The sequence below is a fragment of the Leucoraja erinacea genome, chromosome 33, assembly GCF_028641065.1.
Source record: "Leucoraja erinacea ecotype New England chromosome 33, Leri_hhj_1, whole genome shotgun sequence".
NCBI lineage: Eukaryota > Metazoa > Chordata > Chondrichthyes > Rajiformes > Rajidae > Leucoraja > Leucoraja erinaceus.
The window spans coordinates 19,434,767-19,459,703 of record NC_073409.1 but is presented as its reverse complement, the minus strand read 5'-3'; the positions used below and the strand labels follow the sequence as shown (position 1 = coordinate 19,459,703).

At 45.7% G+C, this 24,937-nt stretch overlaps 1 protein-coding gene across 1 annotated transcript in view; it reads left to right on the top strand.

The window, feature by feature from the left end:
• Nucleotides 1–18,175: 18,175 nt before the first annotated feature.
• The window catches only part of LOC129712779 (retinaldehyde-binding protein 1-like), a 44,404-nt gene continuing 37,642 nt past the window's right edge, over nucleotides 18,176–24,937 (top strand). The window contains exon 1 of the mRNA XM_055661509.1: nucleotides 18,176–18,304. The gene's annotated coding sequence lies outside the window, so the exon portion shown is untranslated. The remainder of the gene's footprint in view (nucleotides 18,305–24,937) is intronic.

Genomic DNA, 24,937 nt, shown 5'->3' with positions numbered 1-24,937 from the left:
TATTGTTTCTAGCCCAACCCCCATCGGTTTACAGGCCAGGAAACAGGGGTGATATGTTGACACAATAAAACAATCTGTGCCTTTAATTAAATACTGCTAATAATAAAACATTGACATTTTAGTTTAGTTTGTTAGTTTTGAGATACAGTGCTTAAACAGGCTGTGCCGACCAGCAATCCCTGCACACTAACACTATGCTGTACATACTGGGGACAATATGGGAGCAATAGATCAGGTAGACGTACAGAATTTCTCGGCCAGAGTTGGGGAATCTAGCACCACAGGACATAGGTTTCATTGGCTTTAATAGGAACCTGAGGGGTACCTTTTTCGGACAAAGGGCAGTGGGTGTATGGAACGACCTGCTGGAGGAGATAGCTGAGGCCCGTTATTAATGCATTGTTTAAGAAACATTTAGACAGGTGCATGGATAAGACAGTTTTAGAGGGATATGGGCAAACACAGGCAGGTGGGACTAATGTAGACGGGACATTTTAGTTGGTGTGGGCAAGTTGGGCCTATTTCCTCCCAGTATCACTATGACTCTTCCTCCTCCCATTAGCGGTTCAATTGTCCACCACCATTCAGGACGGCATGCAAGGAAGGCTAGGATGTTATTCCTTGGAGCAAAGGTGGCTGAGGGGTGATCAGATGAATACATAGTATTTTACCAGGGTAGAGAAATCAGGAACCAGAGGACATAGATTTAAGGTAGACAAAAATGCTGGAGAAACTCAGCGGGTGCGGCAGCATCTATGGAGAGAAGGAAATAGGCAACGTTTCGGGCCAAAACCCTTCTAGGAGATATCGCAGTGGAGTAGATAAAATGTTCAAGAAGGAACTGCAGATGCTGGAAAACTTGTGGTCAACAAAAATGCTGGAGAAACTCAGCAAGTGCAGCAGTATCTGTGGAGCGAAGGAAATAGGCAACGTTTTGGGCCAAAACCCTTCTATCCACCTCTATCCTTCTATCCACTGCCACCAGAGACCCCGGTTCGATCCTGACTACGGGTACTGTCTGTACGGAGTTTGTATGTTCTCCCCATAACCAGCATGGATTTCCTCCCAGACCTTCGGTTTCCTCCCACACTTCAAAAACGTACAGGTTTGTAGGTTAATTGGCTTGGTATAAGTGTGAAATTGTCCCTGGTGTGTGTAGGATAGTGTTAGTGTGCGGGGATTGCTAGTCGGTGCGGACTCGGTGGCCCGAAGGGCCTGTTTCTGTGCTCTATCTCTAAACTAAACCAAGCTGAGGAGCAACATTTTTACTCAGGGGGTGGTGGGTATATGGAAAGATTCACCAGAGGATGTAATTGGGGAAGATACTATAACAGCATCTAAAAGCATTGGGCAGGTACATGGAAAGGAAAGGATCAGAGGGATATGGACCAAATGCGGGTAAACTAAGTTAGATGGGGCATCTTTGTCCGCATGGACAAGTTGGGCTGAAGGGCCTGTTTCCGTGCTGTATGTCTGTGACTGTAGAGGAGGGAATAATAGTGTTGGATCAACTACCCATGTTAGCACCTCGTCCCATTCCGACACTGACCTCCATTGCCAGAGTGGCCAAAGCAAGGAATGACCAGAGATAGACAGAAATGCTGGAGTATTTGGGACAGGCAGCATCTCTGGAGAGAAGGAATGGGCGACATTTCGGGTCGAGACCCTTCTTCAGATCCGGCCCAGTTATCACAGTGCAGGCTTGTAGGACTTTATTCCTGGTTCCATTTCGTTTAGTTCTTATGTAATATATTTGCAAATGGTGGTCCTGAGTTTGCAACATTAATGGTGACACAAGGCCATTGTTCGTGGATTAAGCTGGGAGGTGGAATTCAAAGTAAATACAGTAAACATTCTTAGTAGCACAGGGGGCAGGCGTCACAGAATGTAGTCTTTATGTGGAAAGGGATAATCTCAGTTGGGATTACACTTGGTGAGCGCTTGATCCAAAATCTTCACAGGAAAACTCTTTATCCCGTTAAACCTCGTGGTGTCATTCAGCCAAGTTGCCCAGTTGGTGATCTTTCCCCTACTTTTCCTCCTGACCTTTGGAAGGCCTGCCTTTCCACTGTGATGCATGCTGTAGTCACCTCTTTAGAGGAACTCACCTAAATGTTTAAGAAGGAACTGCAGATGCTAGAAAAATCGAAGGTAGATAAGTTGTACAAGACCCTGTACAACTGTAGTAGAACCTCCCTGCTCCTATACTCAAATCCTTTTGCCATGAATGTTAACATACCATTCACTTTCTTCACTGCCTGTTGCAACTGCATGCCTACTTTCAATGACTGGTGTACCATGACACTCAGGTCTCGTTGCATCTCCCCTTTTCCTAATCGGCCACCATTCAGATAAAAGTCTACTTTCCTGTTTTTGCCACCAAAGTGGATAACCTCACATTTATCCACATTATACTGCATCTGCCATGCATTTGCCCACTCAACCAGCCTATCCAAGTCACCTTGCAGCCTCCTAGCATCCTCCTCACAGCTAACACTGCCCCCCAGCTTCATGTCATCCACAAACTTGGAGATGTTGCATTCAATTCCCTCGTCCAAATCATTAATATATATTGTAAATAGCTGGGGTCCCAGCACTGAGCCTTGCGGTACCCCACTAGACAGTGCCTGCCATTGTGAAACTGACCCGTTAACTACTATTCTTTGCATCCTGTCTGCCAGCCAATTCTCTATCCACATCAATACTGAACCCCCAATACCGTGTGCTTTAAGTTTGTATACTAATCTCTTATGTGGGACCTTGTCGAAAGCCTTCTCTCCATGCTGCACAGCTATGTTCGTCAAATAACATGGTCTAATTCGCCAACACTATTGGGCAGAAGCTACCTCCCTGCTGAATTCAGTATTCAGTATTCAGTAGTTATTTTAATATCATTTTAACTGAGTACTTACATACACAGATGAAATGAAAAAAATGGTTCTCGATCAGTTCCCATCAGTGAGGTTAATAAAAACAGAATAAATACATATAGCTTTAAAAATTACCATATCTAAAATAGGCCTAAAAATTGAAATAAAAACAGACATTCAGACGGAACAGTGGCATTGCTTTGACAGGTGCCTAGCTGTCAAAGTATGGGCGAGGTTAGATGTGTTGGCGTATGATGTATGGGGAGGGGACATAGTCCGTTAACCAGTCTTATTGCCTGTGGGAAGAAGCTGTGTAGCATCCTTCTGGTTTTGCAGCTGATGCTCCTGTACCTCTTCCCAGATGGCAGAATGGAGAAGATGTGGTGTGATGGATGATAAGGGGTCCTTAATAATGGAGATGGCTCTGCTGATGCTCCGTGTCTGATAGATCTCCAACAGGAAAGGGAGTGGGGCACCAATGATCCTGCTGGCTGTCTTCACTATCCTGTTCAGTTTGTTTTGTTCATAAGCCTTGCAGCTCCCAAACCAGGAAGTGATACCATAGGTCAGTATACTCTCGATGGTGCCCCTGTAGAAGGTCCTTAGATGAACAGCAGGGAGACCTGCTTTCCTTAGTCTCCGGAGGGCTGAGCTCTTTTGATCACTGCTGGTCGTTGAGGTCAGGTCATCCGCCAGGTGAAGTCCCAAGAACTTCACACTGCTGACCCTCTCCACAGCAGCTCCATCAATATGCAGCGGAGTGTGATGGTGTTTTCCAGCCCTCCTGAAATCGATCACCATTTCCTTAGTCTTTTCCACGTTGCGGGTGAGATTGTGAGATCTGCACCACTCCGTAAGCAGCTCCACCTCCATCCTGTACGCCGACTCATTGTTGTCACTGGTGAGACCCACCGCTGTTGTGCCATCAGCGAACTTGTTGATGTAATTATTGCTGAGTCTGGCAGTACAGTCATGAGTAAGCAGACTGAACAGCAGGGGGCTTAGGACACAGCCTTGGAGTGAGCCAGTGCTCACTGCGATGGTTCTTGATGTCCGACTGCCCACCCTGACTGTCTGCTGCCGTTGTGTCAAAAAATTAAGGATCCAGTTGCAGATGCCAGTGTCTCCACCAGCTGCTGTGGGATGATTGTGTTAAAAGCGGAGCTGAAGTCTATGAAGAGGATTCTGGCATAGGTGTTCCTCCGGTCGAGATGAGATAGTGCGAGGTTGAGTGTTGTACAGACTGCGTCCTCTGTGGACCGATTGGCTCTGTAAGCGAACTGCAGTGGGTCCAGGTCGGCAGGGAGACAGTTTTTAATGTGCTGCATGACCAGCCGCTCAAAACACTTCATTAGTATGTGTGAGAGAGAGCCCACCCATTCTTTCTCTCCAGAGATGCTGCCTGACCCGCTGAGTTTCCCCAGCATTGTGTGTCTATCTGCATTTTAAACCAGCATCTGTACTTGCTTCTTACACAGTCTGTCTTTCAAACTGCATCTTCTTCTATGTCAACCGTTTTTCATTACAAAAATTAATGTATTCAATTATTAACAATAATAATATTTACAAAACAACACGCCCACCATCATCATCCAAAAATAACCACATTTTCTAAAAACTAAATATTAAATAGGTACGCTACAATCCCGGTGGAAGATGTATTCCACCCCCCGCGATTCCCAACGCTCCCGGAAACCCTTCAAAGTGCTCGTGGGCACACGTGAGTATAGACGTTGTGAGGTCGTGTTACATTTGTATAAGACGTTGGTGAGACCGCATTTAGAGTATTGTGTTCAGTTCTGGGCACCATATTACAGAAAATATATTGTCAAACTTGAAAGGGTTCACGGAAGATTTACGTGCATGTAGCCAGGACTAGAGGGTTTGAGCTATAGGGAGAGGTTGAGTAGCCTGTGTCTCTATTCCTTGGAGCGCAGGAGGATGAGGGATGTTCTTACAAAGGTGTACAAAATCATGAGAGGAATAGATCGGGCAGATGCACAAAATATCTCGCCTAACGTAAGTGAATCAAGGACCAGAGGACATAGGTTCAAGGTGAAGGGGGAAATATTTAATAGGAATCTGGGGGTAACATTTTCACCCAAAGGGTGGTGGGTGTATGGAACAAGCTGCCAGAGGAGGTAGTTGAGGCTGGGACTATCCCAACATTTAAGAAACAGTTAGACAGGTACATGTATAGGGCAGGTTTGGAGGGATATGGACCAAGCGCAGGCAGTTGGGACTAGTGTAGCTGGGACATGTGGGCCGGTGTGAGCAATCATGTATTGTCTTTCTGCTGATCGGATAGCACGCAACGAAAGCTTTTCACTGTACCTCGGTACATGTGACAATATACTCTCATCTCCCCGCTACCTTCAGGTAGAAGGTACAGGAACCTGAAGACTGCAACGTCCAGGTTCAGGAATAGCTCTTCCCCACAGCCATCAGGCTATTAAACTCAACATACAAAACTCTGAACATTCATAGCCCATTATCTGTTTATTTACACTTTATCTGTTTATTTATTCATGTGTGTATATATTTATATGTTCTTCTTGCGTATGGTGTGCCTAAAGTTGTATTGCATTGCATTGGTTGAAACCGGGCGGACCACGCGAAGGTTGCAATCTCCCACCCGTATATTTATATAATGGTATATGGACACACTGTTCTGTCCTGTAGTCATGCCTACTATCTTCTGTTGTGCTGAAGCAAAGCAAGAATCTCATTGTCCTATCTGGGACACATGACAATAAACTCTCTTGAATCTCTTGAATCTAAACTGTAAATACAATTATAGTTCAGGTGGGTATCTAAAATGGGCAGTGTTTCATTCTCCTGTACATGAATCCTTTGACCAGCTAAGTATGACATTTATAAATGTACTTATGCACAAGAGGTTTCCTGTGAATTTATTGAGCTGGTTTGTGATGTGTTGTCTTTCTGCCGACTGGGTAGCATGCAACAAAAGCTTTTCACTGTACCTCGGTACACGTGACAATAAACTGAACTGACAAAACGTCTCACCCCGAAACGTCGCCTATTTCCTTCGCTCCATAGATGCTGCCTCACCCGCTGAGTTTTTCCAGCATTTTTATCTACATTGGCAGAACTGATGGTTTGGTGTCAAAATCACTCTACATTTCCTTCAATGTATCCCAAGAAAATAAAGTTGTGTGTAGTGTTCAGGATGATTAGATCCATGTACTGGAGGGCGGACATAATGCTATCATTCTTGCCCGCATTACCTTGCCTTTCCCTGGTGCCTGCGTCAGAGAGGGCTTTACAATGCAGCCTCCAGTCTGAACAACTCGAGCAAGCACCAGTTTCCACGCGGGCATCCGGTTATACTCAGGAGCAAAGGGGGAGAGGGCGGGGGGGGGGGGGGGGGGGGGGGGGGGGGGGGGGGGGGGGGGGGGGGGGGGGGGTTCGGTCTCTCAATGGAGGCAGTGTGAGGAACAAGTCTTTCTCTCAGCCATCGTTCCTGCTGCCAGCTGCTTCTCATTAGCAGTGATCAGCTGGCTTCTCCTCAGTTGTATATCCCAGTGAGGAATGCGCTTGAACCGACTCAGAAGTCTCTCAGCGGGAAGAACAGTGTAAGAAAAACAGGAGGCATTTGAAACGTTTCAGGGAAGCTGTAAATGCCTATGCTGTAACGCCCGCCTGTACAGCAGAGTCCCAGGTCACATACTGCATAAACACATCTCCATGCAAAATTATGTCAAACACGTTTTAGATACTAACAAGTCTCTTATGGCTGTTAACGATTGAGGCAATATGCCCACTAGTCCTTTCCAACCCCGCAAGCCTTCAAAATACCAGCAGGACAATGAAGAAACTGAGTGTGAAGAAGGGTGCCGACCTAATCCGTCACCTATTCCTTTTCTCCAAAGATGCAGCCTGACCCGCTGAATTACTCCAGCACTTTGTGTCTTTTTTCAGGATAAACCACTGCTGAGTGTTCCTTACCACTGTCGGCTTCCCGATCTGGAATTTCCACCCTAACCACTCTACCTCCCTCCGCCCCTGTATGTTACTCCTGGAAAACCTTCCTCTTCAATTCCATTTCTGATGTCAAGCTTCAATATGTGAATCATGCGGGTTCGGTTAATTTGTCGATGATAGTTTGACTGTCTTTGGGGCATTTTAATGCTTCAATTGTGCTACAAATATGCAAGATAGTATTAGTAGGTATGTTACAAAACCAACCTGAATCGTCATTGGGAATCTGCCCTCAGCCATGTCGGCGAATTTGGCGCTGTTTGGAGGGGGCGGGTTTAAAACGCGATTTTTACTAGGCTGTACTAATCGCACATGTTCAGCCTAGTAAATCATTAACGAAAAATCGCTGCAAGACCCGGTCGCAAAAGGTATTATTAGTTTTATAGGCCTCGATAATATAGTTATAATAGTTTTAAAATTACTCTCTGATTTCGCAACCTCTCGCAGCCCCAGGGTTCTATAAAGCAAACAATTAAAGGTATGTACCTTATTTTTACATTAAATGGGGCATATATATAACCCTGAATATCAAGTTATCTATAACGAATAGTTCATTTTGGGCTTTTTATATCCCGCAGTATTTTTCTCGGCATTTGAGGGCACTAATCCAGCGCTATGTCAACGTTCTAAACCAGCGCGTTCCACATGAACCCACTAGAAAGCCGATTTAAATGGGCATTTATTTACAGCAATTGAACACTAAATTCCTTCCATTTGGCCTATAAATTAATGTAAATTAGATATAAAAATCATGTTATATTGTGAATTATTTGTGAATAATCTTTGGACACTTAGGCTATTTAAAAATGTTAATCTTTCCTTAAGAAATGGGCGTTTGACTATCCAAGATCACAGCTTTTTTGTAATGTCCATTGAAAATCAATAGGGAACAAGATGCTAATTTCCGAGTATGAAAATGGTCATAACTTTTTTAATACTTGAGATATGAAAGTGAATTTGGTGTCAAATTAAACTTATTGTTATGCTTTATCTGATGGGATAAATTGCAGACTTGATTTTTTAAATCTCAAAATTTTGTAACATTGCTAGTATTAGTGTTACATATTTGAATTGAATTGAACAGCACGGAAACAGGCCCTTCGGCCCACCGAGTCGGCACCAACCATTGATCGATCACCTGTTCACCAGTGTTATTCCACGTTCGTATCCACTTCCGACACACTAGGGACAATTTACAGAGGGCTAATTAACCTACAAACCTGCATGTCTTTGGGATGTGGGAGGAAACCGGAGTACCCGGAGAAAACTCACGCAGGTCACAGGGAGAACGTGCAAACTCTGTACAGACAGCACCCAAGGTGAGGATTGAACTAAGGTCCTTTGGGCTGTGAGGTAACAGCTCTACCAGATGCACCATGGTGCAATTTACAGTACAGATGGAAAGATTACAACTGTAAAAATGTGTACAATGCCTTTAATGCCAAGGCAGTGAGTTGTTATAAGCAGGTAGATTCAAGATTTAAGATTCAAGAGAGTTTATTGTCATGTGTCCCTGATAAGACAATGAAATTCTTGCTTTGCTTCAGCACAACAGAACATAGTAGGCATGACTACAGAACAGATCAGTGTGTCCATATACCATTATATAAATATATGCACACATGAATAAATAAACTGATAAAGTGCAAATAACAGATAATGGGCTATTAATGTTAAGAGTTTTGTCCGAGCCAGGTTTAATAACCTGATGGCTGTGGGGAAGTAGCTATTCCTGAACCTGGACATTACAGTCTTCAGGCTCCTGTACCTTCTACCTGAAGGCAGCGGGGAGATGAGTGTGTGGCCCGGATGGTGTGGGCCCTTGATGATGCTGGCAGCCTTTTTGAGGCAGCGACTGCGATAGATCCCCTCAATGGAAGGGAGGTCAGAGCCGATGATGGACAAAAATTCTGGAGAAACTCAGCGGGTGAGGCAGCATCTATGGATGTCTGAAGAAGGATCTCGACCCGAAACGTCACCTATTCCTTTGCTCCATAGATGCTGCCTCACCCGCTGAGTTTCTCCAGCATTTTTGTCTACCTTCGATTTTTCTAGCATCTGCAGTTCTCTCTTAAACGTTGTTATGAGCAGGTTCTGACTAAATTTGCTTGGGTTAAAACAAAGTGTGAATCGAGCCTTTAGGAGGGATGTTGATGGGGTCAAGGCAAGAGCGTTCATGTCGCAGCCCTGTTTCCATCAATCTTTCCACCACCACGAACAAGAAGCAACAAGACAGACAACATTGTTCTCCAGAGATTGTTCACCAGACACTTCTAATCGTGTGTGAGGACTCGATAAGAAGAAGAAGGGATGTTGATGTTTATTCAGTATTCGACCACATGAAACCCACGTAATGGCAAGGCCAATTAAGATTTGAATGAAATAGACTCAAAGTGCTGGAGTAACTCAGCGGGTCAGGCAGCATCGCTGGGGAACATGGATAGGTGACCTTTTGGGTTGGGATCCTTCTTCAGACTAATCTAATCTAAGATTGAATAATTTAGTTGCAACTGAATTTTTTTAAGTTTCTGCTATTATGGATACTTCATAGAAACACTGAGGTTTTTATTCTTATAGTCTTATTTGTGTGGGGGAGGATTGCCAGTTTTAGTGAGCTTGCTTCAGAATTATAGAGAGATAATCTCCTAATCCTTTCTCTGTTTTACGTAACCTTGTAGAGTGCACTCTATCCACGCCTACGTTATTCAACATTTTACACATTTACTCTGTGGCTGAAATTCCGTATTGCTGAACATAAAACACACGGGGGGCCAAAAATGTTTGCTTGTCTTATTTAGATCTCCCGCCTGTGACAATTAGTGTCACAGATTTGATTCAGCCATGGAGCCACGGACTATATCAAGGCCAGACAACAATGCTTTTGCCTTAACCAGAGAGCAACCTGCTTGCCTTCATGGAACCTTATGCACAGTACGGCGCCATTGCCCTAACAGTTTAGTTTAGTTTAGAGATGCAGCGTGGAAACAGGCCCTTCGGCCCAACAAGGCCGTGCCGACCAGCGATCCCCGCACATTAACACTATCCTACACACACTAGGGACAATTAACACTTAAACCAAGCCAATTAACCTGCAAATCTGTACATCTTTGGAGTGTGGGAGGAAACTGAAGATCTCAGAGAAAACCCTCGCGGTCATGGGGAGAACGTACAAACTCCGTACAGACAGCACCCGTGGTCGGGATCGAACCTGGGCTTCCGGTGCTGCAAGCGCTGTAAGGCAGCAACTCTACTGCTGCATCACCGTGCCGGCCTGCTCCAATTAGTTCCACTCATAGAACATAGATCAGGGAACGGTATAGCACAGGTCCTTCAGTCCACTATGTGTGTGTGGAACGTGAGGCCAAGTTAAACTAATTTCCTTGTTTTCTCCCTAGAGCCCTTTAAATTTACTGTTCCTTTTGAAAACTTATTTTTAAATCTGTTTTTGCCACATTTCAGGAGATGCATACCTGATTAAAACAATTCTCTATTCAAAAAAGTTCGAACTGTTTCCCACTTGGTTATTAGATTGTGCTGCCATGCACAGTTTTATACTTTTCCTTCTTTTAAGCCACAAAAAGGAAACACTCGGAATCACAAAGTAAATTAATAGATTGTTTTCATTAATAGACTGTAATATCTGAATGCTGGAGTAACTCAGCGGGACAGGCAGCATCCACGGAGAGAAGGAATGGGTGACGTTACGGGTCGAGACTGATGTCAGAGAGTGGGCGGTACAGTGATAAAATGTAGTCGGAGACAGTAAGACTGGTCGGAGATCTGGGAAGGGGGAGGGGATGGAGAGAGAGGGAAAGCAAGGGCAACTTGAAGTCAGACAAGTCAATGTTCATGCCGCTGAGTTGTAAACTGCCCAAGCGAAATATGAGGCGTTGTTCCTCCAATTTGATCCTCACTGACAATGGAGGGGGCCCAGGACAGAAAGATCCCCCTTTGTGATTCTTCCTGCTCATCTCCCTCTGTAATATCCAAAGTTGGTCTTGCTTCAAGTCAACACCAAGAACTGTACACCGAAGATAGACACAAAACGCTGGAGTAATCCAGCGGGTCAGGCAGCATCTCTGGAAAAGGGTCTCGGCCCGAAACGTCACCCATTCCTTCTATTCAGAGATGCTGCCTGTCCCGCTGAGTTACTCCAACGTTTTGTGTAAACTAGCATCTGCAGTTCCTTCCTGCACTGGTGCCATGATTTTAACATAGCAGAAACTGCCCTGCAGCTGCACGGAAAGACTTATCAAGCAAAAGCTGACACTGAACCACATTCAGAGTTTATGCATTGTCTCAAGACGGGAGAGTGGTAAGACGATCTACAGGAGCCGCTACCTCACCACTGCCAGCATCATCAAGGACCCACACCAACCTGGCCACGCTCTCATTTCATTCCTGCCATCGGGAAGGAAGAAGGTACAGGAGTCTGAACACTGTGAGGTCCAGGTTCAGGAGCAGCTTGTTCCTTACAGCCATCGACTATTGAACATTACAAATTCCAACTATCAACTGCACTTGGGACTTTGGACTTGTTGCGGTGTTTGCACTATTTTGAGTTTCTTTTAATTTTGTGAACTCCTTTATTTGTTTGTTTATTGTATTATTTGTTGAGAGCTGTGTTCACCAACCGGAGTGCCCTGTACAGAGGCACATCGGCAGAGTTGCTGCCTCACAGTGCCAGGAACCCAGGTTCCATCCTGACTACGGGTGCTATCCTATGGAGTTTGCACGTTCTCCCTGTGACCATCTGGGTTTTCCCCGGGTGCTCCGGTTTCCTCCCACATTCCCAAATCATGCAGGTTTGTAGGTTCATTGGTCGGAAGAAATTGTAAATTGTCCCTAGTGTGCTGTGTGTGCTAGTGTAACGGCGGTCACTGTCGGTCGCAGACTCAGTTGGCCAAAGGGCCCGTTTCCACACTGTATCTCTAAACGTTAAACTCTAATCTTTAAACAAAACAGTTATTGCTGCTGCAAGTGAGAATTTTATTCCTCCATTTCATCTGGCCATCTATGGTGGAGTGATTAAACTCAGGGAAATACAGTGATAGAAACATAGAAAATAGGTGCCATTCGGCCCTTCGAGCCAGCACCGCCATTCATTGTGATCATGGCTGATCATCCCCAATCAATAACCCATGCCTGCCTTCTCCCCATATCCCTTGATTCCACTAGCCCCTAGAGCTCTATCTAACTCTCTCTCAAATCCATCCAGTGATTTGGCCTCCACTGCCCTCTGTGGCAGGGAATTCCACAAATTCACAACTCTCTGGTGGGTGGAAGATTGCAATCTTCACGTGGGGGTCCGCCCTGTGTCGACGAATGCAATCAATCTGCCGTACACAATTAAATAAGATTAAATAGAACATGTTGTCCGACAGCTTTAGGCTGTGCACGCCATACGCCAGAAGAAGAAGACAACTCTCTGGGTGAAAAAGTTTTTTCTCACCTCAGTCTTAAATGGCCTCCCCTTTATTCTAAGACTGTGGGCCCTGGTTCTAGACTCGCCCAACATTGGGAACATTTTTCCTGCATCTAGCTTGTCCAGTCCTTTTATAATTTTATATATTTCTAAAAGATATCCCCTCATCCTTCTAAACTCCAGTGAAGCAATAGAATAGAGCAGGAGTATATGAGAGACCGTAGTTCAATAAAAGATATCTCATATTTCGCTTGGGCAGCTTACAACCCAGCGGTATGAATCTAACTTCAATCCTTGCATTCTCTCTCTGTCCATCGCTCTCCCACCCAAGTCGTACCCATTTCAAAGTTGTCTTGTTGAGTCTCATTGTTTGTAACTCGTTTTCACCTAGCCACTGCTAACAATGGCCTGTTTCCTTTATCATCGTTACTTTTTTTTGCATATCTTTCATTCATTTGTTCTATATCTCTCTGCAAAACGTGGGCGGCATGACCGATGTCGCAGGGGCTTCTGCAGTCTGCCTGTGTTTTTTTTGGTTTTTTTTGTCTCATTGAGGGTATAGTTTGTAGTGGGCTTTTAAATGTGTATGTGTGGGGGGTGGGGGAAACATTTAAATCTCTTCCCTGCACGGAGACCCGACCTTTTCTCTGTTGGGTCTCCGTTGTCGTTGGGGCCTAGCACCGTGGAGCGGCCTCCAACCGGAACGACCTGGAGGCTCAAGTCACGGAGACTGCGGAGCTGTGGCCGGTTCGGAGCGTGGAGAGCTGCGGTGGCGCGTGGCTGCGACCCGACTCTGGTGGATGGTGACACCGGGAGCTCGCGGGTCCCCGGTGGGAGACCGCTTTGCGGGGCACCGGCAACGGCGACTTCTCCCGCTCAAATTGTGGGGTTGAGAGTGACCTGGAGCGGGGCCTTACATCGCCCGGCGTGGCTTTAAATTGCCGCGGACTTGCTAGCACCCGCCGGGGCCTCCAACATCAAGACCCGGGGCAGGGCCTTACATCGCCCCGCGTGGCTTTAAGTGGCCGTGGACTTGCTAGCGCCCGCCGGGGGCTTTGACTTTGACTTCGGGAGAAGAATGGAGAGCAGGGGAGAGACAAGATTTTGCCTTCCATCACAGTGAGAAGGAGATTCACTGTGATGGATGATGATGGTTGAAATGACAAATAAATGGTATTGTATTGTATTGTATCATCGTCTATATCTCTTGTTGTCCCTTTCCCCTGACTCTCAGTCTGACGAAGGGTCTCGACCCGAAACATTGCCTATTCCTTTTTTCCAGAGATGCTGTCTGTCCCACTGAGTTACTCCAGCATTTTGTGTCTATCTTCTTTAAATAAAATATATCAATTGGAGAGGTGTTATTTTCCCTCAGAGTACCTGTTCAGCAGGTTTTCATTGATGGGTGAAGTCACCGAGCCTTTATCCTCGGTCCAGATGACCCTGCATGGTAAACATCCACAGGCATAATCGATAACAACCGCAGGGGATGCAACATCTGTACCTATACCCCCCTCCGTCCAAGGACCTCAAGAGTCTTTTCAGGTGAGGCAGAGGTTCACTTGCACCTCCTCCAACCTCATCTACTGTATCCGCTGTTCCAGGCGTGGACTCCTGTATATCGGCGAGACCAAGCGCAGGCTCGGCGATCGTTTCGCTGAATACCTCCGCTCAGTCTGCCTAAACCTATCTCACCTCCCAGTTGCTGAACACTTTAACTTCCCCTCCCATTCCCACACTGACCTTTCCATCCTGGGCCCCCTCCATTGTCAGAGTGAGGCCCAGCGCAAAGTGGAGGAACAGCACATCATATTTCGCGGTACACCCCAGCGGTATCAACATGACTTCTCTAACTTCAAGTAACCCTTGCTTTCTCTCGCTCTCCATCCCTCCCCCTTCCCAGTTCTCCCACCAGTCTTACTGTCTCCGACTACATTTTATCTCTGTTTGCTTTGTTGTTACCTTCTCCCAGCTAACAATGATCTATTCTCCATTTTCCTTGACCTCCATTCCCTTTGTCCTGTTTTCACACCTTACACTTCCTTATCTATACTTCCTTATCTCTGTACCTCCCACGCCTCTGACATCAGTCTGAAGAAGGGTCTCGACCTGAAACATCACCCATTCCTTCTCTCCAGAGGTGCTGCCTGTCCCGCTGAGTTACTCCAGCTTTTTGTGTCTATCATTGATAACAACAGAGCCCATTTAGTGAGCCAAGCTGTCATGGGTGAAAGCATTGGCTGTGTTGTTGTCTGTTTGTGATGCCAAGTATTGTGTTGCCAGGAGATGGAATCGTCTCTTCCTTTGGTTGCGATGTCCTAATTAAGACCACTATCGCTGGTCACATCTCAGTAGGTTGGTTGTGAGTTGAGAGAGGTCAGGGAGGAAGGGAGCAAATTACTTTGGATAAACCAACAAAGAGCCATTCAGCGACGCAGACAATGTGTTTAGCTGCGATCGTCGTTAATTTGCAAAGCAAATGAGAGGAACTGCCATCGATTGCCAGTTTGGAAGAGGATACTTGGAAAAGGATAGAAGGAAAAATACTAACACGGCTTATTTTCATACAACCTTTGCAAACTTGTGATCAAATATTTGAGGTTAGAACAACGTAACATTCGGCAGTGAGCTGTGATTGTCTGGGTAGAGCTGCATGCAGTTGGGCTGTTTGTACTGTTGATGGTGCCCATAGCCCTGCATGGCCACCTGATGGGTGCCCGTCCGAAGCTGGAAGTGAGTGGATGCTGCTAGCCAGTTGGAAGCAAAACTGCCAGAGTGTAGGAGATTGCTGTCTGAGCCAAACATAATGTCAAGACCATCACCCATCGACACACACATAACCCGTATCTCTCCAAACGATGTATCTATCCAAAAGTATTTTAAATGCCACTAATGTATCTGCTTCAACCACCACCCCCCCGGCAACACGTTCCAGACACTCACCACCCTCCTGTGGAAAAAATGTCCCGCAAACCTCCTTTAAACGTTGCCCTTCTCACCTTTAAGATATGCCCTCTAGCGTTTGACTTTCCCATTCTGGGATAAAAGGTTCTGACTGTCTACTCTATCTATGCCTCTCATCATTTGATTATACCTATCAGGTCTCCCCGCAACCTCCAGCATTCGAGAGAAAACAATCCAAGTCTGTTCAACCTCTCCCTGTATGTACAGTTTTGGTCTCTAAATCTGAGGAAGGACATTATTGCCATAGAGGGAGTGCAGAGAAGGTTCACCAGACTGATTCCTGGGATGTCAGGACTTTCATATGAAGAAAGACTGGATAGAATTGGTTTATACTCTCTAGAATTTAGGAGATTGAGAGGGGATCTTATAGAAACTTACAAAATTCTTAAGGGGTTGGACAAGCTAGATGCAGGAAGATTGTTCAGATGTTGGGGAAGTCCAGGACAAGGGGTCACAGCTTAAGGATAAGGGGAAAATCCTTTAAAACCGAGATGAGAAGAACTTTTTTCACACAGAGAGTGGTGAATCTCTGGAACTCTCTGCCACAGAGGGTAGTTGAGGGCAGTTCATTGGCTATATTTAAGAGGGAGTTGGATGTGGCCCTTGTGGCTAAGGAGATCAGAGGGTATGGAGAGAAGGCAGGTACGGGATACTGAGTTGGATGATCAGCCATGATCATATTGAATGGCGGTGCAGGCTCGAAGGGCCGAATGGCCTACTCCTGCACCTAATTTCTATGTTTCTATGTTTCTATTTCTATGTAGCTACTAGGCCCTGTTGTGGCCATCTTTCCGGTGAACCTCCTCTGCACCATTCCCAAGCCTCCACACCCTGCCTGTAACTGGGCAACCGGTACTGCACGCAATTGTGGTTGGGCCAATGGTGTAGCCAGTAGAGATACTGCCTCACAGCTTCAGGTTCGATTTGCTTCTTGTCTCTGTGGACTTTACATATTCGATCCATGACCGCATGGGATTTATCCAGCAACACAAGCTTGGCTCTCCCAAAGACGTGCAGGTTGATACACTGGCTGTCCACTGTAGTCTGTCCCTAGTGTGCAGGTGAGTGGTAGAATCTGGGGGAGGTTGATGGGAATTTGGGACAGAGGAAAGTCCAGCACAGGTACAGACCACAACGTGTGTGTTGACCATAATGCCAAAGTAAACCAATCTCATCTGCTTACATGAGATGTAAACTTATGTTATATATGTAAACTATAAACTTATAGGGCTGCACGGTGTTGCAGCATTTGAGCTGTTGCCGTACAGCGCCAGAGACCTGGGTTCAATCCTGACTACGGGTGCTGTCTGTACGGAGTTTCGACATCCTCCCTGTGAGTGGGTGACCACCTGCGTGGGTTTTCCTCCGGGTGCTCCGGTTTCCTCCCACGCTCCAAAGACGTACAGGTTTAATTGGCTTGGGATAATTGTAAATTGTCCCCAGTGTGTGTAGGACTAGTGTTAGTGTGCGGGGATCGCTGGCCGGCGCGGACTCAGTGTGCCAAAGGGCCTGTTTCCGCACTGCATCTGTAAACTAAACCAAACTAAACTAAAAGCTTTTAAGAAGGAACTGCAGATGCTGGAAAATCGAAGGTGCACAAAAATGCTGGAGAAACTCAGCGGGTGCAGCAGCATCTATGGAGCGAAGGAAATAGGCAACGTTTCGGCCCGAAACCCTTCCAGGGTTTCGGGCCGAAACGTTGCCTATTTCCTTCACTCCATAGATGCTGCTGCACCCGCTGAGTTTCTCCAGCATTTTTGTGTACCTAAACTAAAAGCTGTTATTTGGAGGAAGTGTGTGCTGGTGCCGACCCAAATGCAAGAGTATAATTTGAAACATTTCTATGTGGGAAATGCGGCGAATACTGGGAAGGGGATAGCTTATCTTGGAAGGCACGGATTCTCTCACACCTTCTGCCTTTTCACCTCTGGCCTTTCTCTAGCGATCTGCCTATCAAGAACCCCCCTCAACTGTATCCATCTATTGCCCCCAAGGCTTTGTCTGCCCCTAGTCTCTTCCAGCTTTCTAACCACACCCCACCCCCCCACCCCCCACGCCCCCACCCCAAACCGTCCCCCCACAAATAGAGTGGAGAATGGTCCTTACCCAAAATGTCACTTTTATTCATGTTCTCCAGAGATGCTGCCAGACCCGCTGAGTTACTCCAGCACTTTGTATCTTTTCTTTGTAAACCAGCAACTGCAGTTCCTTGCATTAAAGCAGCTGATTTAAAATCTCATCCGGAGAGCAGCACCTCCAGCAAAAGTTAACAATGAGCATTGTTGGACGCTTTCGAGTGAAGGAGCTGAAAACAATTCATTACAAATAATTGGAATGTGTAAAATGTGTTTTAATGTAGTAAAATGTTGCTCTCTGAGGGAATGAATGCAGGGAATTGTTGGATATGGAGATTGGCTTAACAATGGCGTTGTGTCCAGCACGGACATCGTGGGCCGAAGGGCCTGTTCCTGCGCTGTTCTGTTCTATGGTCTGCGTGAGTGGGGTGGGAGATTGCATGGTCCGCCCTGTTTCAACGAATGCAATCAATCTGGCGTGCACAATCAAATAAGATCAAATAGAACAAGTTGTCCTACAACTTTAGGCTGGGCACGCCTTACACAAGTAGAAGAAGAAGAAGTCTATGTGAGTGTGTTTTGGTGATGAGGCTAGGTGTCCATTACGGCTTGATCAGTGTTCTGTCAGTCTTGCCTTTGTTTATTCACATTGCTGGCTATACTTGACCATCGAACTGCAAAGATCTGGAAGAGCTTCCCCTGTCTCCTATCCCCCCCCCCCCCCCCCCCCCCCCCCCCCCCCCTTCCACCTGCACTTTGCAAATGGAAGCCTCAACGTTCTACGCTGGCTTAATTAATTAAAAGTTGCTTTGAGTGATGCCTTGTGACAACCTAATCCACTTCAACTGACCCTACAAAGCTTTCTTCCACAGCCTGCGGCTTCTCAGTTGTACGGACCTCCCGGGAGAAGCCAGTGCCCTCCGTTACTGGACCCAGCCAGCTTCTAAACTGCTCTCTGCCATCGCCTGGTGAGTCACAATCATTCCCAACCAGCGAACGGTCTCGGTCTCCGCCTCGGTCTCGGTCGCACGGCATCGGGACACGTTTTCACAGCGAGGTACGGCAGCCTGTCGACGCGCCCAGGGAGAACAGGCGCCCCGACACAGGAGTGAACAATTGCAGATTGCATTAACGACACGGAAATGGTGGAGGATTTAAACTTAAAGTCCTTTACGGTTTTTAAAAATCGTCAATATAAAGAAAAAAAATGTCACAAAAGTTGCGATACTGAGCCAAAAAAAAGCTTAAATGTTAAAGTAAAACTATTAATCTGTCAAATACTGTCTAATTCTGATAAAATACTTACGAGAACACCACACTGGACCGCTGCTGTTTATTTGCAATGTTTAACCATTTAAGGCTCAATTCTCAACCCGTTTTGCTGCCCATTTCATCAATGGTTCGAACAGCTGTTCTCACTGTTATTCTAGCTTGACTTCAACAGTACGTGGCCGTGTATATCTGCACCTTCCGCGAGGGTCTCCCATGGTTTACGAGGAAATAGACTATAGACTTTCAGAATCACTGGTTTCACATTGATGCAAATTTCAACCCAAGTCTTTGCTTAAAACTGTAATTGGACTGGGGCTAATTGTTCTGTGGGACAGTGATGTCTGCAACCATATACTATTTATGTGTATGCGTATACTATTTATCCTATTCCACTGACTGGTTTGCACGCAAAAAAAGCTTTTCACTGTACCTCGGTACATGTGACTATAAACTCAACTGAACTGATGCAGACCAAACTATTATCAAAGGAAGTGGGCTGCCTTGTGTGAATAATAAAGTAAGATTGCTATCTTTCATTCACTGCTATCTATCACTTCCCTCTGGAAGGCGACTCCAGACTGTCAAAGCTGCCACAGCCAGACATAAAAACAGTTTTTATCCACGAGTAGTTGCTCTACTCAACAGCCAAAAATCTGTAGCCTCCCTTTGATCTGGTATTTTGTTGGTTCACATGCTTGATCAGTGGTGTTTTATCATTAATGTTTTATTATTATTAATGTTTAGTGTTTTCTGAGTCATTCGTAACTGTCACTATATGTCATGTTGTTACTTGTGGGCGGAGCACCAAGGCAAATTCCTTGTATGTGAATACTTGGCCAATAAACTTACTTACTTACTTACTTACTTCATGATATAATGTCTGCGAGAATAGTCCTCAGAATAGTCCTGGATCTAATGCAGATTATAATCCCATTCCATTGCTCAATCTGTACTAATTGTTGAACATGAACAATTGCTGATTCAACTTAGTTTTTAACACGATCCAGGTCAGGATTGAACAGATTATTATTGACTCCATCTACACTTCACGCTGCCTCGAAAAAGCAGCCAACATAATGAAAGACTTGTCACACGCCTGATATTTCTTCCTCTCCCTTCTCCCATAAGCTGATGTCTATCTGCACCTCCAAGTGGCAGAATTCTTAATGCCTGAACTCACTGCCCTATGATCAAGGGAACTGCTCCTTTTTGAGAAAGACCCCTCAACGCCTCAGGTATCCAAACCTACTTTACAACCAATGAAGGGCATTTGAAGCATCATCATGAAGTAGGAAACAAAGACCCACACACTTCGATGTGATAGTGATCTTTTTTTGTTCAATGTTGCTTGAGGATCAAATGTTGGCCACAATAGTAATGTGGGTTCTTTGACATCCGATTAACATAGAAACATAGAAACATAGAAATTAGGTGCAGGAGTAGGCCATTCGGCCCTTCGAGCCTGCACCGCCATTCAATATGATCATGGCTGATCATCCAACTCAGTATCCTGTACCTGCCTTCTCTCCATACCCCCTGATCCCTTTAGCCACAAGGGCCACATCTAACTCCCTCTTAAATATAACCAATGAACTGGCCTCAACTACCTTCTGTGGCAGAGAATTCCAGAGATTCACCACTCTCTGTGTGAAAAAAGTTTTCCTCATCTCGGTCCTAAAAGATTTCCCCTTTATCCTTAAACTGTGACCCCTTGTTCTGGACTTCCCCAACATCGGGAATAATCTTCCTGCATCTAGCCTGTCCAACCCCTTAAGAATTTTGTAAGTTTCTATAAGATCCCCCCTCAATCTTCTAAATTCTAGCGAGTACAAACCGAGTCTATCCAGTCTTTCTTCATATGAAAGTCCTAACATCCCAGGAATCAGTCTGGTGAACCTTCTCTGTACTCCCTCTATGGCAAGAATGTCTTTCCTCAGATTAGGAGACCAAAACTGTATGCAATACTCCAGGTGTGGTCTCACCAAGACCCTGTACAACTGCAGTAGAACATCCCTGCTCCTATACTCAAATTAAGAATTTAGACTGGTCTTCTTTTCAATGTCTGATCAGAAAGATGGCATCCCCTTGTTTGTATCACTGCCTGCGACATATTGGCTTGGATTGAATTGAATTGAATTGAATACTTTTAGCCAGATGTGACAAATCACAATGGAATTCTTCGCTTGCATACCCAAGGTATGCAAATAGTCACCACTTAAAGGGCGCTTGGTTTGTTGATTGCATTCTGATTGAGACAGTTGTAGGTGCAGTGGTCTTTCACCTGAACTGGACCTTCAGAGCAGCATTGAGGTAGACATGTGACCCATTGAATTACCCGCCTGCCTGTGTGTTCAGGAGGACGTGAGCAAACCCATGGAATTCCCATTGACCCAGCAAAGATAAGAGAAGATTGGTTTAAGGTGAGGGGGAATAAGGTTTGATGGAAACATGAGCGGTGACTTTTTCACACAAAGTGTGGTGGGTGTACGGAACGAGCTGCTGTAGGAGAACGTTGAGGCATGTGTTATTGCAACGTCTGAGAAACGTTTAGACAGGTACAGGGACAGGGCAGGTTTATAAGGATATGGGCTAAACACAGGCAGGTAGGACTAGTGGAGAAGGGACATCTTGGTTGGTCTGAAGAAGGGTCTCGACCCAAAACATCACCTATTACTTCGCTTCATAGATGCTGCCTCACCCGCTGAGTTTCTCCAGCATTTTTGCTACCTCCAATTTTTCCAGCATCTGCAGATCTTTCTTAATCTCTTGGTTGGCATAGGCAAGTTAGGTGGAAAATAGGTGGAGCATTAGGCCATTCGGCCCTTTGAGCCAGCACCACCATTCAATACGACCATGGCTGATCATCCAAAATCAGTACCCCGTTCCTGCTCTCTCCCCATATCCCTTGATTCCGTTAGCTCTAAGAACTATGTCTGACATTAAATTAAAATTAAATTTATATTAAAATTAAGAGCTAAATCTAACTCTCTCTTGAAAACAGCATCTCTGGAGAACATGGATAGGTGACGTATTGGGTCGAGACCCTTCTTCAGATCTTCTTCAGAATTCAAAAAATTCTTTGTATTTCAAAATGGCAAAAACAATGATTTAAACTGGGAAATAATCTTGGGGCGGCACAGAGTTGCTGCCTGACAGCTCCAGAGACCCAGGTTTGATCCTGGCTACGAGTGCTGTCTGTATGGAGTTTGTACATTCTCCCTGTGATCACGTGGGTTTTCTCCGGGTGCTCCGGTTTCATCCCACATCCCAAAGACATGCAGGTTTGTAAGTTAATTTGCCTCTGTATATTGCTGCTAATGTTTCAACCAACAGTAGTGGTTTCTAGAGACTTGGATAATTGATCTGGAGATATAAATTAAAAAACAACCTTATAGTAGTTGCAGTGGCCATTTAGCTTAATTTTGTGTGTCATAAATTATAGCATTTACCTTTAACTTTTGTCTGCCTGTAATTATGTGGGTGGAATTTATTACATAGTCGGAGGCAACTATAGTAGTTATGGAACTTTATGTCAAGAAATTAAATTAATCTGGAAGTAAAATAAAAGCTAGTATCTATGAGTGAAATTCCTCAGTCACTATCTGTAGTATGGCTGGGTTAGCTTTGGTATCCTCGGCTGTGGTAAACTATTGTCTGGGTTAGGACTGCCGTTACCCTGTCTCAACTATGTGGCTGCTTCCTTTCATCATCAGTTTCATTCACAGTTGGCAGGAACATGAGGAAGTGAATAACATTTAGTGCAAGGTGTAAAGCCTGTAAAATCCGATCAAAGATAGTCCGAGGGTCCCCGGTGAGGTGGAGAGTAATTCAGGACTGCTCTCTGGCAGCAGTGGGATGGTTCAGTCCCCTGATAACAGCTGGGAAGAAACCGTCCCTGAATCTGGCGAGATTCATCGTCTCTTACAAACAATGGCCTCACGCTGCAGTCGGCTCGTCATCTCTCCTGCAGCAGTGTTTCATATTGCCACAACATGCCGTGTCCAAAAGCATTCTTCTAATCTCCCTCTCATGTAGCATCCGAGTGTTTATCTTGAGATCACGACCTTCAGTAGTCCAGTTATTGACAAGTGAAATATTTCTATCCACGTCGGAAGGTAACTGCAGATGTTGGTTTAAATCTAAGACAGACACAAAGTGCCGGAGTAACTCAGCGGGACAGGCAGCAGCATCTCTGGAGAGAAGGAATGGGTGATGTACATCAGTCACTGAAAGTAAGCATGCAGGTACAGTAGGCTGTGAAGAAATCAAATGGCATGTGGGCATTCATAGCGAGAGGATTTGAGTATAGGAGCAGGGAGGCCCTCCTGCAGTTGTACAGGGCCCTAGTGAGACCGCATCTGGAGAATTATGTGTGGTTTTGGTCTCCTAATTTGAGGAAAGATATTCTTGCTATTGAGGTTCACCAGGTTAATTCCCGGGATGGCGGGACGGACTTATCATGCAAGAATAGGTCGACTTGGCTTGTATTCACTGGAATTTGGAAGGATGAGAGGGTTTCTTATAGAAACATTCTTAAAGGATTGGACAGGTTAGATGCAGGAAATATGTTCCCGATGTTGGGGGAGTCCAGAACCAGGGGTCACAGTTTAGGAATATGGGGTAGGCCATTTAGGGCTGCGATGAGGAAGAACTTTTTCACCCGGAGAGTTGTGAATCTGTGGAATTCTCTGCCACAGAAGGCAGTGGAGGCCAATTCACTGAATGTTTTCAAGAGAGAGTGGGTAGCTCTTAGGGCTAATGGAATCCAGGGATATGGGGGAAAAAGGAGGAAAACGGTATTGATTTTGGATGATCAGTCATGATCATATTGAATGGCGGTGCTGGATCAAAGGGCCGAATGGCCTACTTCTGCACCTAGTTTCTACATTTTTATATTTCAGACTCAGGTTCCGATCCGAAACGTCACCTATTACTTTTCTCCAGAGATGCTGCCTGACTGAGTTACCACACACACTGGAGACAATTTACACTTATACAAAGCCAATTAACCTACAAACCTATACGTCTTTGGAGTGTGGGAAGAAGCCGAAGATCTCAGTGAAAAGCCATGCAGATCACGGGGATAACGTACAAACACCGTACAGACATCACCCATAGTTGGGATCGAACCCAGGACTGCGGCGCTGCAAGCGCTGTTAGGCAGCAACTCTATCCCTGCGCCTCCGTGCCGCGGGCTTGCTTGGAGTCGCACATTGATGGAAAAATTCCAATTGTGCGATGTGGAGAAGAGCAGGCGGCCCAGGACCGTATTTCCCAATCAACGCAGAGGAAAAGGTCCCTGTTATCACACTGCTCTCTGTGGAATCCTGCTGTGAATTAATCAGCTGATGCAAGTTTGCATTGACTGTAAAATGCTTTGGGTTAAGGGTCTGTCCTTGGCACATAAATTACACGACCTCGTGGTCACGTTGAGGCGCACGGGCATCGTATGGCCACGTGGGGCTGGTCCCACTTAGAAGCGTGGAGGGATATGTAGTTGTGCATGAGTGAACTAAATCTTCGCGCACCAACGGCCTGCCGTGAAACTGACGGCCAAAGTGGGACAAAGACCCTGGCGCGACACAACGTCTCACCTTCAACAGCAACAGAAGCAGGCAAACGATCGCCGAACTCGGACTGGGGCTCACGGCTGTTGCGGTCCGGGTCCGCCCCCACTGCTACCGGTCCCGCTGAATTACTCCAGCATTGTGTCCATCTTCAAATGACGTCACGCGCTCCAGACGGCTGTGCGTACGCATGTAATCGCACCCGATCTTCGCGGGACCGTCGCAGCTCAACGCGACCACGAGGTCGCGTAATTAGCGTGCCAAGAACACGTAAGTGGGACAGGCCCTTTAGTTTGAAGTTGTGATCACTACTTTCTTTAGACAAGTGTGTGTTTCACTACACTGATACAACAGCCACATGCCAACATCTTCGGCGGTGGAGTTGTTGCCTTACAGTGCCAGAGACCCAGGTAGGTTAATTGGCCTTGGTAAAGAATGTAAATTGTACCTAGTGCGTAGGATAGTGTTAGTGTGCGGGGACCTTTGGTCGGTGTGGACCTGGTGGGCCGAAGGGCCTGTTTCTCTGCTGTATCTCTCTAAAAAATGAAAACCAAAATCATTCGATACGAGGAATGGTGACAAGTTGGAGGAGGTGAACACTCCGACTAGTTACCGAGTCGCACTGTAAGGAGAGACCCTCTCCAAAAAAGTGAAGAAAAACCACAAACAAGCATTTATTAAAAAACTTGAAAATAACATTGCCTGTCGTCAACTTGAAAATGGAATCAAATTCCAGTCACCTACAATATTTTCCTAATATTT